The sequence below is a fragment of the Cololabis saira genome, chromosome 7, assembly GCF_033807715.1.
Source record: "Cololabis saira isolate AMF1-May2022 chromosome 7, fColSai1.1, whole genome shotgun sequence".
Taxonomy (NCBI): Eukaryota; Metazoa; Chordata; class Actinopteri; order Beloniformes; family Belonidae; genus Cololabis; species Cololabis saira.
This window is the reverse complement of record NC_084593.1, coordinates 38,886,778-38,900,235: the sequence shown is the minus strand read 5'-3', so window position 1 is coordinate 38,900,235 and position 13,458 is coordinate 38,886,778. Positions and strand designations below refer to the sequence as shown.

Below are 13,458 nucleotides of genomic sequence, written 5' to 3'. Positions count from 1 at the left end.
TTCTACTTATTTTAAGTGAAAATCTACTTGAAACAGGTGAAAATTGTTGTTTTTTCCAGTGATGAGTCTTGTTTTAAGTGTAATGAGACAAATATTCTTGTTAAGATTTTGAGTTTTTGCAGTGTGCTGCCATCCACAAGCCGTTTCTACAAGCATTCGTTTTGGACACAAAGTGCACTGTTTCACTGCACTTTGTGGGAAACCATCTCTCTCATGTGTAAGGAAATGAGGTCTGGGAATAGTGTGTTATTAAAGCTCCTCCAGAGCCTCAACAATCCCAACAACTTTCCAAGGTTGATGTTTTTTCCATTTGTGTTTTTTTCTCAGGTATGCCGCTGTTCGCTGATGTTCAGGGCAGCTGTTCGTCATCCTGACAGCAGCTGGTCATTCACCTCTTAGAGTCAGGCTAATCTGATCAACTGTAGCTACTCTGCCTTTTTGCTTGGATTATTTGTTATTTATTCAGTTTATGGCTGAGAATTACATTGGTGGCTGACTTTGGCCTTACATGTTTAGGAATGAGGCCAAAGTCAGCAGCTGATTAGCTTTCCTTATTTCTTTAGTACTCACTGACCCAAATATGACAGTTTGCTGCTTGGGAACTATTTGGAAGCAAGTTATGCGTGATTTGGAAGCACTGAGTCAAACAACACGACATTTGGAGCTCCTTGCTCTGTTAGTGTTCACAAGACCAAACAGCCACTTGACTCCACTCAACCCCTTCCTCTGTGGGGTGGCCGTATTTTCAAACCACTGTTTTCAAACCGCTGTTACAGATGTGCAGAATCAGATCCTACTGAGGTACAGCAAGTGCAGCATGACGTGACACTGGATGGAGATAAAAGAGGGGGAGGCTGGATTGTTCTGGTGTGAGGTCACAGTTGTGATGTGGTTGTGTCATCTGAGATCTTTCCACTTCATAGTTACTTCAGCCACACAAACATTTGCTTTGAAACACACACGCACATGCACACACACACACACACACACACACACACACACACACACACACACAAAAATCATCATTTCCCTTTAGGGCAATGCCCTAAAAATGGGAAATCACTTTCTCAGAGATGACCGAATTCTTGAACCAGCTCTCACATGCCTTAAAACGTATTTTATTAAAGGAGAAAGAGACCGTTTTTTTCTTGCTACTGGCTGGTCTGGTCATAAGCTTCATCCAAGAGCTTTGTTCTGAAGATCACTTTATTGAACATGACCGTAAAAGAAAGAGGTGTGGAAAAAGAGCAAGAGCATCAATCGGTAAATATCGGGCACTTATGTTATCTGTTTAGTTGTTTCATTCAGGCACAGTAGATGCTTGCAGATCACATTCAGGACATTAGAAGGAGCCACAGGAACTTTTTATTTATTTTATTTAATCTCATGAAAGTTAGCGGCTCTGTTTCTGAAGGAGCCGGATTAGGGAATGTGTGACATCTTGTGGTGAACATGCAGAATGCAACCAAAATGGAAAAACCTCACTAAACTCTCTGATATTGCACAGTTGTAGGAAAAGCTCTAAAGGGTCCTCTCCAGCTTCACTGACTACGTTTACATGCAGTCAAAATTCGGGTTATTACTAATATTCCGGTTACTGAAACATTGGGAATATTCCGTTTACATGCGTGAGCAAACAGGGTTATCCCTGTATACATGGTAATTAATCATTCGGTATATCCCGATTAAACCAGTGACGCGCGGAGAACGTGATGACGCAATTAGCGTAATTTCCGCTTCCTCTTCCTGTATCCAAATTCAAAACAAATGCTGCTTCACAACTTTTCGCTCACCTTCTTTTAAATATCGCTATCCCGGTACTTTCTACCGTCTACAAATGCAGAAATGTTCATATCCTTCATTGCATTTATGAAGTGATTAGTCTCCTCCTCACTCCAAAAGTGTGGCGTGGTCTTGCGTTTCTCTGTGTTTATAAGAACTTCCTGGACTCAAAAGATCAGGATTCCTTGCGAACAGAGCATGTGCAGAAAACAAATTCCTGTTCCGTTTGATCGGGATATTCCGTTAGACGTTTACATGACCCAATATTCGGGTTTTAAAAGGAGTAACCCAGGGGTCATATTGGGGTTTTTAAAAACCCCAATATGAGCAAATTCTGGTTATTCAAAGGGGTTATTGGTGTTTACATGGCTGTGCAAATACGGGTTATTGCCAATATTCGGGTTTTAAAAGGGTTATTGACTGCATGTAAACGCAGTCATGTTGGTTTGTCTGTTCTGGTTTTCTTGAGGAGCAGGGCGTCGCAACATGACGGACTGTGAAATAATCAAAAAATAAAAAACCTGGGCCACAGCCCAGCGATTCTTACCCTCAAATAGTTACATATTAATTAAAAAAAGGTTTCTTTAATGTTACAGTCAGTCAAATGATCCCAGTTAAGGCGACACACTTCAGTTCTTCAAGTGAATCTTGCAGTGAGTAGTTGTTTTTGTTTATTTCTGAGCTTTGTGCTTAATTAACCAGCTGCAAACCCCGCCTCAGGTTTAGTGATCAGGCATTAAAGTGTAACCATGAATCAAATGAGAGTTAAATGACTAGCTCTTTTAAATGTGTTGGTAAACCAAGTAAAGAGACACACATGCTTCCACTTTGATCAGGACCTTGTGTGGTTTCAAAAGCTTGCGAACTCCGGGGGGTCATCAGCTGCTAATTGAATCCTTGTGTGCTCCAGGTAAAGGACGCCATTATCCAGATAACTCCCGACCCGACGAGAGGAAATTGTCCTCTCTTGTGTTGTTGTTGTGTAACTGTTCGGTAGAGGTGATTTGGGGGATTCGCTGTCATTGAGCCCTTTTGTCTGAGCAGATCCACTTTCCCCGTAAGCTGTGAGTGCAAAGAAATGGTCTCAAATCCAGCATAAAATGATGGTAGCAGTCGATAGCTGGAACATTAAACAGATTTATTTTACTTATAAATCTTGTGTTGGTTAACTGCAGGACATATTTTGAAACATGCATTATTAAAATCTGCATAATCTCTAAAATAGAGATCTAAGAGATCACAAAAATCTGATTAAGCAAGTAGGCTAGATTTCCTCTTAGTTTTGTTACATCCTAACTTGTAAATCTGAGGGTTGAGCGGTCGGTGGATTAGCTCAGCTTCACGGTAAACGTCCACCGATAGAGCTGTCATCTGCTGTAACAGCTATATCATGTGGTCTTGGTTGCTGGCCTTTGTCGATCAGCTGGTCTAACGGGAGTTATGATGCTGTCCGGCTACATCAACCACGGGGGGCTGATGGACAGATCAGGATGGCCCGGGCCTCTCACCTCTCCTAAACGCAGTCACGCATGAAATTGATTTTACCCTCATTACCGCCCTGTTGGTCTCTGCCCTCCTGCTCTCCCCATCTCTCTCTGTCTGTCACAACAGGGTGGGAAATATATCTCACCATGAAAACACAGGACCTCCGCGTACTAAGGAGGACCCTGTCAGCAACAGATTGATGTTCAGTGTTTATATGCTGTGATTCTCCTCCTCTCTGTTTGCGTGACTGATGCCGCTGCCAGCGCCAGGTTGTGGATCTTCTGTTGGTGTTTTCTCCTTTTTTTTTTCCCGATAAACATGCAGTTCTACATAACAGATTAAAGATGCCCACTTTGCCATTTTCAAATGCTGGTATAGACGTGTGGAATGTGGGTTCAAAATCTCAATTATCGATAAAATGCATCATATAAATATATATACGTAAATGAGACCCCAGGACTCAATGAGATTTTACCTGTATAAATAAAGGTTAATAAATAAATTAATAAATAAATAAAAATAATAATAATAATTATTATTATATATATATATATATATATATATATATATGTATATATATATATATATATATATATATATATATATATATATATATATTTACTCTTGAGTAAATTATTATTATTATTATTATTAATTAAGTGAATTATAATTATTTTTTTTATTGTATAATAATAATAATACAATAAATAAATTATTGTTATAATAACAATAATTTGTATTCCAAAAAACGTATTAATGGAGATAACTGCTTAAAATAGGCCACTGATTGTAGTTTAGAGTTCTTGGAGATCTACCATGGTGCAAGACTCCCTCTAGTGGCCCAGCTGACCCATTTTTCTTTTGAACATGAACCCATTTTTAAAATCTGATGTTCCATTTATTTCTATGAGACAAGAGAGCGACAGTAACGTCAACCACAGTATTCTACAACTCACCATTAACTTTTCTGAAATACCAGAATGATGATTTTACTCAGATTCGTTTGCTCCTCCGGAGGTTTCAGGGCATCTAACACAGACTAACACTTCTCCCACTCATTCTTGCGAACGCTTTGGTCTAGTGAAAGCCATGTTAGTCTAATTAATACTTAGCAGTGACCCCCACTGGCTTCATATAAACAAAACTGACAAAATTAGTTTCATATCTGATGGCAGAAAGAGCATCAGATATGAAACTAATTGTTCTTTGGAGGTTTCTGAGCCCAAGTACAGCATTGTTGGAAATTTGTACAAACTATAAGAATAGGGCCCCTGTTAGTGATGCATCACCACAACTTTGCTTGTATTCCTGTTTCTTAGCAAGACAAATATTTTATTTCCTAATTTTCAAATCTTTTATGTGAAATATTAAATGGTTTTACCTCCAGCGTCCTCAGCAGTTATCATTCCCAGCCATGTGAGGTGAATGCTTCATGGATTTAAAAATGTTTACAACACGTGTGTGTAATATGGGAGGGTAGCCAAGTAATTAAAATATAATATGAGGGTGTTTGTTTTTCATTCATTGCTGAATGAGGCAGGTGCAGATGGTTAGATGGATGGATTACCTTTCTTACCTGATGATGCAAAATGATGCAAAAGTGATTTATCTCACAATGAAGTCCAAGTCAAAACTGGCAGAATTTCTTTAGCCTCTTCAAACAGCTACATAGTTAAAGCTTTATGTGTAATTGAACCTTTGTGACCTTCCTCCAGACCCACCATGCTGCAAAAGTTCCAACTGTCGTTAGAATCCTTCAGTCCAAGGTGTCAAGATTCTTCAGAGACGTGTCCACAAATGCTGAGAATGACCATCTCGCAATAGTATCCACAAGTTGAAGTTTCATCATCATGGAGAGTTTAAAACGAATGACTCTTCATGAGGTAGATGGACGGACACATGTTGGAACGACAATTAGGACGGTACCACTGCAATTTCTGAATAGGAACTTGTCAGATTGTGGAAAATAATGTCTCCATACACTGGAACCGGATGAAGACGCTCTCTTGGGCAGAGGTGTCTTCAGTATTCACATTCATTACTCAGGTAGAAGTATAGATACTAGAGTTTAAAAATACTCCTGTAGAAGTTGAAGTATCAACTCAAGTTTTTTACTCAAGTAAAAGTATAAAAGTACTGGTTTCAAAACTACTTAAAGTATAAAAGTAAAAGTAATGTAAGGGGGAAAAAGGCCATTAAGGACAAAAGCCATTGAAAATGAATGCATCTTAGTATAATGCAAATATATTAAAGAAGCATATATGTGTACTATTGAGCATTAACATGTGTTTCAGAGAGCAGGAGATATGATGACTAGTTGCCTATAAGTATTGTAATGGTGCAAAAAGTCAAACTTCAGAGTCATGTTATCATTTATCCTAACCTTTATTGGAATGTACATCCAAGTTTAGTTGCAGGAATCTGAGGGAACGGATGTAAGAACAAAACTGGACAAGAAGATCTGAAACAACCACAACCAAATTCACTCTATCCGGATGGAGCAATTTAACTGGATAGTTTTTTTTTAAAGGCTGAAATGAAATAGAGTAACGAGGCTGTTTTTAAAATGTAAGGAGTAAAAGTAAAAAGTTGTCTGAAAAATAATTATTCCAGTGAAGTATAGATAATCAAAATTTCTACTTAAGTAAGGTAACGAAGTATTTGTACTTTGTTACTTGACACCTCTGGCTATGACACCCACAGACAACCTTTGTTGTCTATTTCAGACGCTGAAAGAATTCTGTTGCAGACTATTGGATGACCCTGTAGGTGTGAAGTTGGGATGCAGAAGTGCACAACACACCGATGAGCTCTAGAAGTATGTTCTTATTCTACTTGGGGACCAGACCATAAACACACTGACGAACACTGACGTCCTCAAGTGTTTGGTGATTAGTCCTCATTCCTTAATCAGATGTGTATAAAACACAAAACAGAATAATACGTTTATCACAGTATATTACAAATTTTTAGTGAATAGTGAGTTTCAGGCCTAAAAACAAACAAACAAAACAAACACTAAAATAGTCTTTATAGCTGAGTGAAATATGGGGGATTAATGCTGATTAATATGTGGTTTATTACACTGTCGTATACAAATAGAAATAAAGCAAGCTTGGTAATGTCAACCTGCTGCAGTCAGATCTGATGTTGCAGTTACCTGGACGGCTTTACACTTATCAGGACGTTGGAGACTCTAATATAATTATGTTCAAGTGTTTTCTGGCCAAGAGCAACTATCATGTAAGGTGACTGCCGCTTTTAGCTAAAAGTATGCAGAGTTAATTTAATAAGCCTGCATTTGGAAGATAAGGACAAGGAGAGAAAAACAACACCACCTTTCACGCGTCCACATACAGAAAGCAGGAGCTTGTTGAATTCCAATTTGTTGTTAAAACTGATGGTGTAAACATACAAAGAAATAAACTGCATGAGAGGGATTTCTGAATTTTCGTGCAAGGACACAAGTTTAAGTTTTTAGAAGAAAAGAAGAAGGAAAGAGGCATTGAATATTCCCTGAAATCAAATTAAGTGCAACAGGAGTTGTGCCCCAAACTTGACATAGTTCATTAAAACATGCTTTAATGAGCAAAATTTGCACAAAAAAAATGAAAGAATTGATAAGCCAAACAAACAAATATGGATAGATGCAGAGGTGTCAAGTAACGAAGTACAAATACTTCGTTACCTTACTTAAGTAGAAATTTGGGTTATGTACTGTATACTTCACTGGAGTAATTATTTTTCAGACGACTTTTTACTTTTACTCCTTACATTTTCACGCAATTATCTGTACTTTTTACTCCTTACATTTTAAAAACAGCCTCGTTACTCTATTTCATTTCGGCCTTTAAAAAAAACTATCCAGTTAAATTGCTCCATCCGGATAGAGTGAATGTGGTTGTGGTTGTTTCAGATGTTCTTGTCCAGTTTTGTTCTTACATCCGTTCCCTCAGATTCCTGCAACTAAACTTGGATGTACATTCCAATAAAGGTTAGGATAAATGATAACATGCCTCTGAAGTTTGACTTTTTGCACCATTACAATACTTATAGGCAACTAGTCATCATATCTCCTGCTCTCTGAAACACATGTTAATGCTCAATAGTACACATATATGGTTCTTTAATATATTTGAATTATACTAAGATGCATTAATTTTCAATGACTTTTGTCCTTAATGGCTTTTTCCCCCTTACATTACTTTTACTTTCATACTTTAAGTAGTTTTGAAACCAGTACTTTTATACTTTTACTTGAGTAAAAAACTTGAGTTCATACTTCAACTTCTACAGGAGTATTTTTAAACTCTAGTATCTATACTTCTACCTGAGTAATGAATGTGAATACTTTTGACACCTCTGGATAGATGCACGGGTGGCTGATGAAATCGTGTGCATATCACTGACCCTCCCATGGAATGTGTTGATTCATGTCCCACTGGTGTTTATCTGATTTTGGTCACATGAATCAAGGTTGGGTAAGAGATTTAAAGCTGCATTGTAGGTGTTTGATAGGTGGAACCTGATGCTTTCACTGTTATTTAAGTGTTGCTTTTCTTGTTTAACAAAAATGGCTTTTTGACATAGGATAATGTTATTATATATTAACTTAAATATCAGCTACGCACTGATCAACTGTGTGTTAGTTACCCTGTGGCATGTTGACAATGACTACATTTCCCCTGATAAGCCCAAAGGTTTTGATTACTTTTTGATATTCAAATAATATGAAATGGCAAAGCAGTGCAAAAGAGACAAATAGAGGCTTCCTTTCGTTAACTAGAGATAAAGAAGTTGAAATATATGAGGGACGCTCGCTTTGGTCTGTGGGAAAGCACCCAAAGACAGACAGAATGGCACTCAAGTGATACTGCGTATTAAGCTGTAAGCTGGAAAAAACAGAACATGCTGTATATATATATAGCATACGTCTTTGTGAGTACGCATGTTTTGCATCTGGCCCCCGGTGCATGAGCCCACGCTTTTAGCTCCCTCCTCTTCGTATACTGGCTGAAGAGTAAAATATAGCTGTGGATAAAAAGGGAATCATTGTGGGAGCTCTGGAGCTAAAGATGGCAGATGCAATACAACCAACAAAACACAGAGGATTGAAGACTTGCACTCAATTTAGTTCCCATGGTAACCTGAGATAAATCAGCAACACTGAGAACAGAGAACTCTTGTTACATGAGCAACATGGCTCAGATCATGCAGTTGGCCTTTTTATTTATAATGCGTGTGGTGTGCCTTTGATTTTGTACATGTGCAATCATCTTGCAACTCAGAGCATGAAGATATGAACTTTAATTTGTCTACATCTGTGGTACAAGGGAGTGCTGAGCTGCATCTGGCCTGCACCTGCTTATCGAACACCTGGCGAGTTCAGGCCTGCGGAAAGTTCTTCATTTCTGTAGATGGTGCTGTTTCTTTTGCAGTCTACACATCCACTTCTCTTCTTTCTTTTTTTTTGCTTGTGAGCATTTATCTGTTATTTTTTTAATCTGAAATTTGTTGTGCATGCATACCTTTCTAATAATAGTTATTTTAATTTGTCGAGTGTAAATTTAATTGATAACATCAGTAATGCCTGCATTTTTCCAAGTTTTTAGATGGAGTGTTATTAGCTCTATGTTCCGATGGAAAGACTTTGCTTTCCAGCTCTACTGTGAGGAACCGAGGAGGTAGTCATTTCATTCTTACGCAGGTCAGTCAGTTCAGACGATACTAACTTTGCATTTTACATAAAGAAGCATGAGATTTGAAACAACTTTGAAGCTCCAAGAGTTACATTTATTGGGCGTGACCACACCTAACATTTGCTACAACAGCATCTCTCTCGTAAGAGCAGACAACTCCCTTTGAAACCCTCTTAAGTGGGCACTTGATCGAGGATGGGCCAGAATACAACACAATACATTTACACAAACCCCACATCACGTAAATGAAACGTAAAGAATAAATATATATATATGAATGTACACACTCACTATCATGAGGACTTCAATAACACATAATCTAAATGATCACTCATCCTCCAACTCTCCGCATGGTCACGGTTCGCTCCAGTAGCTTTTAATCAGGTAGTCTGACACATTGCTCTTTTGCCTCTCCGACTCTGCCAAGACGACAACCAGGAAGTGGTGACTTCTACTCTCACATATTGATCTTATACATCCAAATAGTTTGACGAATAGCTAAAAAGACAGGCAGAATGCAGTCCCCCTCTCCCAATCAGCACAGTTACATTGAAAACATCCATACCCTTCGATGAACACAAATACCACTGTGCGTAAATTAAAAAGATATTGTTCTTTACCAGTCAAACTAATAATTGTACAATTGGATAAAAAGTAATGGAACCACCGGGTCTCCGTTACTCGGTCTCTAGAGCAAATGTATTTATCAGAACCATCTTTTCTAATAACCATATCATAAAACTGCCTTACATATTAAGTACATCAGGCTAGACAACTGCAAAGCCATTTTAGATGTTTCCTTGAAAATACTTAGCCAAAATATAGACGCTAGAGTATTAATTGATGCCACCAAAAGAGATTTCCTTTAAACCTTTCCTTTCTCTTGTTGGTCACTTTATTTTGACTTCCTTCAAAACTCTTCATCTGTTTTAAAATCTTTATAGCGGTGGCTTAGTGGTTAGTACTGTTGCCTCACAGAATGTGGTTAATGTGGTTACACAACCACAACAGAAGCATCTTGTAGGAGGGGTTGACCGTTCTGATGGTCAGTCCATGTTCCTTGGTGCAGGTGACTCCTCTGAGACCGATGGAGCCCCGGTGTGTCTGCTGCAGGAGTTAGAGAGCTTAGTTAGCAGAGAAACACTTTTTACATAATTAAAGTACAGAAGAGTATCAGAGCCATGCAGGAGAAAAAATATTTGAGAGGGGAAGATTTCTTTTTATTGTGCACTTCGAGAAAAAAGTCAAAATGTCGAGAAAAAAGCCGAAATGTCGAGATTAATGTTGAAATACAATTTCAAGAATAAAGTCAAAATTTTGTGAATAAAGTAGAAATACAATTTGGTGAATAAAGTGGAATTGTCTCCTCTGGCCCATCAAATCCAGTTAGGAGAGCGACTGACAGCTCCACAGCAGCAGCCGTAACTAACTAACTAACTTACATCCTTGGAGTGGAACGTTAAGTTTCTGAAGTTATGCAACTGCATATGTGTGATATGTCTTTCAAATCAATATCGTAAAGCCAATTCTTGTATTCTGAACCTTGTTGTTACCAACCTAACATAATTCAAGTATTCAACACTAAAGCATATGAAGCATATGACTTTATTCTCAACATTTCAACTTTTTTCTCAAAGTGCATAATGAAAAAAAAAATCTTCCTCCTCTAAAATATTATTTTTATTTTTCTCCTGCCTGGCCCTAATACTCTTCCGTATTAAAGTCACGATGCCTGGTAAACAAACCTTTTCAGGTGGAGACTCTGCAGACAGTCGCCCCGGGAACCGTGACCCGAGTGTGATGAGGATTCCCCCCCAGTAGCCCGGCATACAAGGCCCAGCTCAGACCTGAGGAGAGAGACATGGTCAAGGTTAGTCTTTGACTCATCTCGTTTATTTAGCCATGATATTTTTTCTTCAAAAAGATATCGAGTTTACAGTTTAAAAGCACACTTTTCAACCACAGCTTTACGTTTCTGTTCAGAGCATGGTGTGAATGACATTTCTACAAACAGAAGTCCATTCATACATTGTTTGCTTTTAAATCAGCACAACGCTGACTATAATCTTCAGAAACGCTGTTGGAGGGGAAAAAGTCCATCTTGTGTTGAAGAGTGAACGTTGATACCAGCCTCATGTTGCACGTGAAAGATGTCATGTGGTGCTTTTAACATTTTCTATATCTGTAAAAGCTATAAAGATTATATTCACATATCTTAATTTACCTGATTAATGTAAAAATATATTTTTTTTTCTTCTTTTTTTAACATACAGTACAAACAACAAAAGACAACATCGAGTTACAATGATATGTATCTAGGTGTGTGTGTGTGTGTGTGTGTGTGTGTGTGTGTGTGTGTGTGTGTGTGTAAATAATATATATGTGCGTGTGTGAATATGTGTGTAAGTAGATATATACATAGTTATAGAGCAGATGCAGTTAATAGAGACAGCATAGTGTAAATAAGTATATTTATATAAATATTTATATGGGCATGTGTGTACAAATATATAGAAATATTCAACTATGTGTATGTATGTATGTATGTATGTATGTATGTATGTATGTATGTATGTATGTATGTATGTGTGTGTGTGTGTGTGTGTGTGTGTGTGTGTGTATGTATGTATGTATGTATGTGTGTGTGAGTATAATAACAGTATATAACAATAAAAATACTGTTATTCAGCAATGTGAGTACAGTGTGTGAGTATTTATAAATACAGGTTAAATGATTAGTGAATGGGGGTAGGATTAAATAAATGTACACTTCTTCCTAAAGTAAATTAAGATATCAAGTGTTAAAATATGAAATTATTTGTTTTATTTTCTCATCATCTCTTGAATTGTTGTTTTTTTACATGTACAAAATAAATCAAATCAAATCAAATTTTAAAAAAAGGTCCTTAATCAGTGTTTCTGGGTTGTGATGGGTGTTTTGTCTCGCATGCTTCTGGTTCGTGTCCAATATGATTTCTTTTATGTTTTTGTTTTTATTTCATGACCAAGTTCATGTTCTCGTGTGTTTTGACGGAGGTTTTAGGGAGTTGTCTGGCTGCTCTAACTTCTGGATGTAGTTGTAATCCAGGCTTGTGCGAAGTTATTTCATTTCATCATGAAGTGTCACCAGTAAGTCCAGAGTTTTGTTTATAATGCAGTAAACTCACCTGGACTTCTGTCATCATGATTGCAGATCATCTGTGTCTGTGTCTGAGGTTTTTTCTCCATGTGTTTGGGTCGGTGATTCCTGCGGGTTGTTGTCCATGTTGCAGCTGTTGTAGGAGTGGTCGATATATTCCTCTAGGTCTGCTAACTCCTCCAGTATGTGGTGAAAGTATTCCGGTTAGTGATCGACGTATGGGGTTGGAGTTTGTGTTAGAAAAAAGTTTAAAAAAAAAGTCAAAACAATAGTTTTCCTCAGTGACCGGGCGCCGCCATGATGGATCTCCCGTCCGCGTGACGTCATCACGTCCGCATTACGTAACTTCGAAGAGATCTTTTTTTGATGGTGGGCGGGGCCAAAGTGACGTCCTTAGTTCAGCGCGTGACGTCAAAGCACCGTTGCTATAAATTCCCTGAAACTCCGCACAGAATCATAGTGTATTGAATCCTTCGAGACACTACCTGTTGCAAGACTCTCTGGTGAAAACCACGTCTACGACTCGGAAAACACTTAAAAAACGCTTCAGAACTTCAAACCTACATTACCTGACACCTTTTAAAAACGTAGTATCTTGAATCCTTCAAGACGCTACCTGTTGCAAGACTCTCTGGTGGAAACCACGTCTAACGACTCGGAAAAGACCTCAGAAAACGCTTCAGAACTTCAAACCTACATTTCCTGACGCATTTCCTACCGTGTTAATCGCCGAAATGCCTAGACGACGTCGAAGAGCCAGACAGGGATGTGTGAGCTCTCCCAGCAATGGAGCGTCTAACGGACGTCCAAGACCCAGACAGGGATGTGTGAGCTCTCCCAGCGATGGAGCTCAGTCCCAGGACTTAGAAGAACTCCACCAACTCCAGAGACGGTTAAACGAGTGCAAAAGAGAACATGATTTCCTGACCAAGTACAAGACAAAACTGGAGTTTGAAGCTGGTAATCGTGCAGAGGAAATAGAAAGAATGATGTTGATCAACCAGAACTTGGACTCAGACACAGCTGACCTGAGAGAGCAACTCCAGCAGCTGCAGGAGGAGAATAAATCCCTCCATGAGAACAACAAAAATCTGGAAGAGTACAACATGGAGATCAGTCTCCAGCAGAAGCAGGAACAGGAAAAATCCTGGTTCCAGCTGGAGGAGGCTCTAGCAAAACTGACAAGTGAAAGGAAACAGTTCGAGGAAAGAAGGGTCGAGGTTGAAAATGAGAAAATGACCCTGGAAGAGCTCAAAAGACAGACTGAAGAAATAAAACTAGAATACCAGAAGGAAAAAATGGATCTGAAAGAGCAGAAGGAAAGCTTGCAAAGAGAAGAAAAGATAGTGATGG

The 13,458-nt window shown here is 38.4% G+C and overlaps 1 long non-coding RNA gene across 1 annotated transcript; it reads right to left on the bottom strand.

Annotated features, from left to right (window-relative positions):
• Nucleotides 1-9,038: 9,038 nt before the first annotated feature.
• LOC133447675 (uncharacterized) lies at nucleotides 9,039-12,422 on the bottom strand. The gene is made up of 3 exons (XR_009782928.1): nucleotides 12,134-12,422; nucleotides 10,712-10,813; nucleotides 9,039-10,073 (listed from the first exon to the last, which is right to left on the bottom strand). It is a non-coding gene; the product is annotated as an uncharacterized LOC133447675 (long non-coding RNA).
• Between the last annotated feature and the right edge of the window lie 1,036 nt (nucleotides 12,423-13,458).